The sequence below is a fragment of the Papaver somniferum genome, unplaced genomic scaffold, assembly GCF_003573695.1.
Source record: "Papaver somniferum cultivar HN1 unplaced genomic scaffold, ASM357369v1 unplaced-scaffold_19, whole genome shotgun sequence".
In the NCBI taxonomy this organism is placed as follows: Eukaryota; Viridiplantae; Streptophyta; class Magnoliopsida; order Ranunculales; family Papaveraceae; genus Papaver; species Papaver somniferum.
In genome coordinates, this window is record NW_020628818.1 from 3,952,884 (window position 1) to 3,958,768 (window position 5,885).

General features: G+C 34.3%; 1 long non-coding RNA gene across 5 annotated transcripts; it reads left to right on the top strand.

Moving 5' to 3' along the window:
* The first annotated feature begins 892 nt into the window (after positions 1-892).
* Positions 893-5,230, top strand: LOC113339009. 5 transcript variants are annotated; one of them, XR_003354911.1, is made up of 8 exons: positions 894-1,198; positions 1,290-1,363; positions 1,471-1,538; positions 1,648-1,831; positions 2,211-3,193; positions 3,466-3,696; positions 4,023-4,374; positions 5,105-5,230. It is a non-coding gene; the product is annotated as an uncharacterized LOC113339009 (long non-coding RNA). The 5 variants fall into 5 exon arrangements; XR_003354912.1 differs by lacking the exon at positions 5,105-5,230 and having other exon boundaries at positions 895-1,198; positions 2,211-2,286; positions 3,112-3,193; positions 4,023-4,580; XR_003354913.1 differs by lacking the exon at positions 5,105-5,230 and having other exon boundaries at positions 895-1,198; positions 2,211-2,286; positions 3,123-3,193; positions 4,023-4,580.
* Positions 5,231-5,885: the final 655 nt, after the last annotated feature.

Below are 5,885 nucleotides of genomic sequence, written 5' to 3' on the forward strand. Positions count from 1 at the left end.
TCGCAGAAAATCCCCAACAACCCACTATTGTGATGCCAGAAGAGCAAGCCGCAGAAAAGCCGCAGCAACCAGCTGCTGAGACGGCCGTTGCTGAAAGCAAAGAAGAAGATTCAAATGCAGCAGCACAGAATCCCTCAACTCCAGCTACTGAAGAAGACTCTAATGAAGATGCGGATAAGGAGATCGATACACGATCATTGGTACAGAAAATATAAAACAGAACTGCTTGAAAAAAAAATTAATGTATTTGAAAAATCATCAACTGCTTGAATTTTTTAATGTCGAATCAACTATATACTTTTGATCAACTATTTATTATGTTGTTGTTTTGTTGTTTAATCAACCACTATTTACTTAATGTCAAAATAAATTGGTTATATCTAACACATTTTGGTTGCATGAATCTGTAGGAAGAAGAACTAGCAGGGGAATTTGTTCCAAAACAGAATTTGAAAAGAAGAAACCTTTGAAGAAATATGCCACTAAAGGGAAAGAAAACAAGGCAGAAGAGGATGGGAACTAACCAAGCAAGGTAAAAAATAATAAAGAAAAGGACAGCATGCAATCAAAGGACAACCAGTGTACTACTCAAAGATTGTGAGCTAGGGAAGCAACAGAAGCAAAAAGACAAGCCTGATGAGAATAAAGTTGAAGAAGAAAATCTTCGTACGTCTACTGGCGGGACGCTCAGAAAATTACCTCCGCTGGAAACAATGGAATGCTTTCAAGATTACAAGGATACAATAGAACCACACTAGTAGAAAATGAGTTTTTTTAGTCTGCTTGGGCCTTATAAAAACGTCTTCCTATGCCTTTCTTAATAGAGTTTCGCAAGGAAAAGTAAATCGAGCTTTTGCGGAAGACGTAATATTAATAGTATTTTAAAAAAAAAAGTAGATCTCCCTTTACATCCCAAGATTCTCTCTTCGTTCATTTACATCTACGCCTCTCTCCCCAAACAATCTCCTGTATCTCTATCTCTCTCGATCTATCAGAGATCTCTTCTTTTATTTAATCCGTGCTATGAAACCATTAATCCAATTTCTTCTCTCGGCAAGATGAATCGGGAAGATCAAAAGAAACCCAATGTTTCGGCAGAAATCCAAAACTCTACTTCAAAATCAAAAACCATGTATCAGAAATCAATGGAAAACATTGTAACCCAAGATCTACTTGCTTTTCTCCTGAAATCATCCAGGTAATTTCAATCTTGCTCTTCTTTCATAAATTTGATGGACTTGTAGTATTATTAACGATTTTAATTTCTCTATCTTCTCTCATTTTTGCAGTAAGGTGTTCCCTTTTTTATTTTTCCCTTCAACAGAACTCCTCAATCGGGTAGTAGATCTCTTCTCCTCCTAATGTAAGAAACAAAACCCCTAAATCTCATTTTGAACATAACTATAATTTTATTTTGATCTTTAACCCTGACTGATGTTTTTTTTTGTTTGTTTTTTTTGAGTCTCTTAGGTCATCTGCAAGTTCATAAAGAAGGGTTTAACCGCATCATGATTGGTATTAGTTTCATGATTCTCATGGTATTTCTAAGTTTGTATTCTCTTGGTATTTTTTCTGTTTTTTTTTCTAGTTGATTTGTCTGTGTTTAATGTACAACCATTACCTAACTTTGCTGGGATTTTGTTGTAGGATCTCATGAGAATATTTACCAAGTTGCAAAGAAGGGTTTAACCCACCGGGAATTTTGTCAATAAACTACTGAGCAAAGAAATGGGCAAGAGTCGGGAGTGGATTTTTTATGGTGGAGGAATGGGTAATTGCAAATGGCTAATGGTACTCTAGTTTGACGTGAATGGGTATCATTTGGATTTAGGTAATTTAAACCCATTACATATAGGAATCTGATGAGTACTTTCAATGATTTATTGAATACATACAAAATGTTTGTTAAAAAGTTTTTGTGATAAATTGGTCGTTCAGATTCATTAGACTGCACTTTTGACCCACTTAGTGTTCCAATTATCCCTGGAATATTTTTGAAGACTTTTGTAACCGTTTACTGCCTTTATTTGATTGGGGTGTTAAAATTTGGGTTTTGACCAACTGTGTGTGCTTAAAATAAAAATCAATGTTATCTCTAGTTTAGTGTTTAACTACATATGATAGTAGGCAATGATCATTTTTTTTTCTTTTCCTTTGAAGCATTCATTTGGGTTATATCTGGTATAATGTTTAACTGTATCTTATCGCAGGAAAATAGGCAACCTGGGTGAGATCTTCCCTCCCAAATTCCTGCTCAAGTTTAGCCCTGAAGATGTTCTTCGGCAGGTAACATAACTGTCTTGAAAATTTGCTAGTATTAATATGCATATACAGTAATTTCTTCTTGCACAGTATGTTTATTATGGGAAATTATTGATAATTTCTTGCACATGTCCTGTATTGAAATTTCAAGCATCAAGTATTATTGGTTATACAAGTATTTCCTGATGGCTATCTGTATCTACTAGTTAGATCCCTTTGGTAGTTATTATGGAGTGATTGGTCTCCACATAAAGTTAATGGGCATTGTTCTTAAACTTCAGTGATTTCTAACTAAACATATTTCATCTTTTCACGATTTTAAGTTCTAGTAATTTTTTAAGTCGTGACCGTTTATAAATTACTTCTAAAGTTGAAATTTTTTTGTTGACTTATTTTATTCGGTCCTGCAATAGATCGTATACACTAAACTACTTGTGGTACAAAAGTTTCGTTACTTGAAAAAAGAAAACCCTAACTTTCAAAAATTGAAGATGACATGAGAAAATTTCATTTCTCTTCTCTTCCAAGAGGAGAGTCCGTATAGAAAATATTTTTGGCAACTGGTTCTTTTATCTTAATTAATATTAGTTTTTTTTATATGGAAAGCAGGTAGTCTTTCGTTTTTACATATTTACTCTTGTTTGATCAGAGATGAATTCAAAGTAATCTCATATTAGTAACTAAGGATATCATTGCCAATGTCTGTATTTCAACCTTTTTTTTTCCTTTTTTAGAGAAAGAATATTTAATACTTTGAGTCTTAAATCATCAGTGTTTGCAATAGGTTTTGAATCATCAATTTTTTTTGATATCTCTACATGTACAACACAACTATTATGGTTACTGGAGACATCGAGCAGTTTCTAACCAAGGGATCTTTAAGTGGAAGCTGAGACTACAAAGAGATTGGGTTACTGAATTTCGATCTCCCGTAAGTGGCGATAGATTCCCCTGGTCTTTGTATACCTATACATGATATTTATAGTACTGCAGCTTGTATTTTGAATGAAATCATGTACTTTCGTAGTTACCAATTACAACAATCAGCCATACTTATGAGCTAGTAGTATGGCTTACGTAGTACATGAGCCTACAGTATGGTTTTTAGTTGACTAGATTTCTGAAACTCATGTTTGGCATAATTAGATAAGGCTCTTAAGTGTTACCAGTTGCATTTACTAATGTGTGCTCTATTTGATACAGGGTAGGTTCCAGCGGAATCATACAGTTTGGATATGAATCTGACTATGAAATGATATATAATAACAAGATGCACTTGGGTGTTTGTTTTATTCTTGTCCTAACAATTTCAAATATGTCGTCGAGGTAATCTTTGTTGTCGATGCCCTTGAAAGGTACACCCAGCTTTCCATCCATCCCGTTCACAACATTAACAAACCTGGCATTTTGTTCGTTGGTATACATCCATCCAAGGTACAATTATACGCTTCCCTAGTGCCATGGTCTTACGATTGCAGTAATAACTCTGTTTTTGGACCTTAACTAATGTCTTGTACGTGTGTCTGTAATTTGAACCACATTATGCAATAACATCATTACTCTGTTACATCTCAGTTGGGGTTACTGTTCATATTATTAATTTTATTTATTAATTTAAGCGTTAACCAATGTAGGATAACTCTTTAGGCATCGACTGTAATTTTTTCTCAGTTTGTGCTCTTTCTTGTCTGCCATAGTCGTTCTACACTTTTTTTTCTCCTGGTATTTGACTCTCATAGGTTGTCTTCTTTTCTTCCCAGGATGGCTCTCTTGCTCGTTGCACTCTCATTCACCACTGACTTCTGAAGTGTAATAAAGGATTGGTTATTGTTATCAGGAAAGGCTTGATACTTGCTGAGATAATAAACTATTTGGCATTAATCTAGCTAACTCTTTGTTAATCTTCACCGGATATATGACTTACTTTGTGCTTTCAGTGATCTTAAAATGCAATAGCAAGCTCATTGACCTATCAGTTTGTGACTTAAAACCAAGTGCAACAACTTCATATTTCAAGTGTTGCAGATTCTTCTTCTTCAAAGACACCACCTGACAAGGACCGGACTATGGAGAAGCATTCTAGTTATGTGAATCGTCAATCATGTTTCCTTGGTAATTTTCTAGAGTGATTTGCTTTTTTAGATTTATGTATGTTTCGTAAATTATTTTCAGATTTAGAACTGACTGTAGTTTGTTATTGTAAAATGAAATCCACGTGTTTAGTGAATTTTTCACAGATTTGGAACTTGAGTGATTGTAGTTTGTTGGGGGTTGTACAATGAATTTTAATTCAATTTCAGTTTCTTATTTTGTTTCAATCATATTTTATTTAAGCTAAAGATTCAGTTGAACCAAATTTTTTTTTTTTTTTTATAAATTAATGAAACGTCTGCTTCCACCAGTACATTTATGTTCTGTTCAAGAAAGTCCTAATTTGAAAGAATCAAAGAATCTCAAAAGCAGACGTTTTGAGAAATAAGACTACAATCTTAGGGCTCCCAAAATCAGTCTTTTTTAGAGGTTTTAAGTGTTTTTCTGGCAGACCTTTTTTTTGCATTTTCCACTAGTGCCAGCCTTGATGGAAGTACTGGAGACATGCTTTAAGAATGCCAACAGCCTGTAAGTACATCAAAAACTAGATTTATGCTTGTTTAAAAAAATCAATGCATTACAGGTTATGCTTCTTATGAAGTAAATGCATAACAAGTTATGCTTAAAAAGAAACCATGCATAATAAGTTATGCTTCTAAAACAATCCATGCGTATCACAAACCTCTAGTTTATGGTTCTGCCACATGTCACTTGAATAAAACATCTCACTAGTTTATGGTTCTGTCTGCAGAAATTCAGCTTGGAGTATCAGAGAAGGGGAAGACCCGTACTTGTGGGATATTCGAACTCACGGAGATATAATAAGGCATCTAATGAACAATGAATACCCAGAAGAACAAGTAGTACGCTACTACAGTTATAGGTTGTTCACGAAGCGGGAAAATGAAAAGCAGGCTGATAGTGTTGAACATAGATATGCGGAGTGTGCATTCATGAGGCCAGATGCTTGGGTAAGTCAAAAAAATAAAATCATTTTGCTACATAACAAGTCATTATTGTATATTATCTTATGCCAATATAATTACTTTTGCATAACATGTTATGCAACTAGTTTGAACTGCATAACAAGTTATTCAACATTGTTTCCTACACCTGTTGTGCACCCTTTCAATTGCATCCACTAACCTTTTTTTTCCTAAAAAATATTTCTTTTGCAGTTCTTTGTTAGAAGAAAGGAGAAAGATGGGATTGCCAAATATGTTGGAGAATTCATCTTGGATTTCCCTATTGAAGTTGATAAAATGTTATTCCAATGAACTATATGACAAAGGAAAACCCGGCTGGTACACATTGGACATTGTTAGAGTATGACTTTTCAGAGGGTGAGTGGAACTTCTATAACAGTCTTGAAGGCTATAAAGTTAACTGCAAGAAACAAGTTGTTATAATGGCAAAGGCTTGTATGCCTTATTTGATCGAAAGATATGATAAACTGAATCTATCACCAGAAATCGTGGATATAAAGAGGGAACCACTTGTATACAAGGATATTGCTGCCAAGATTGTTCCTG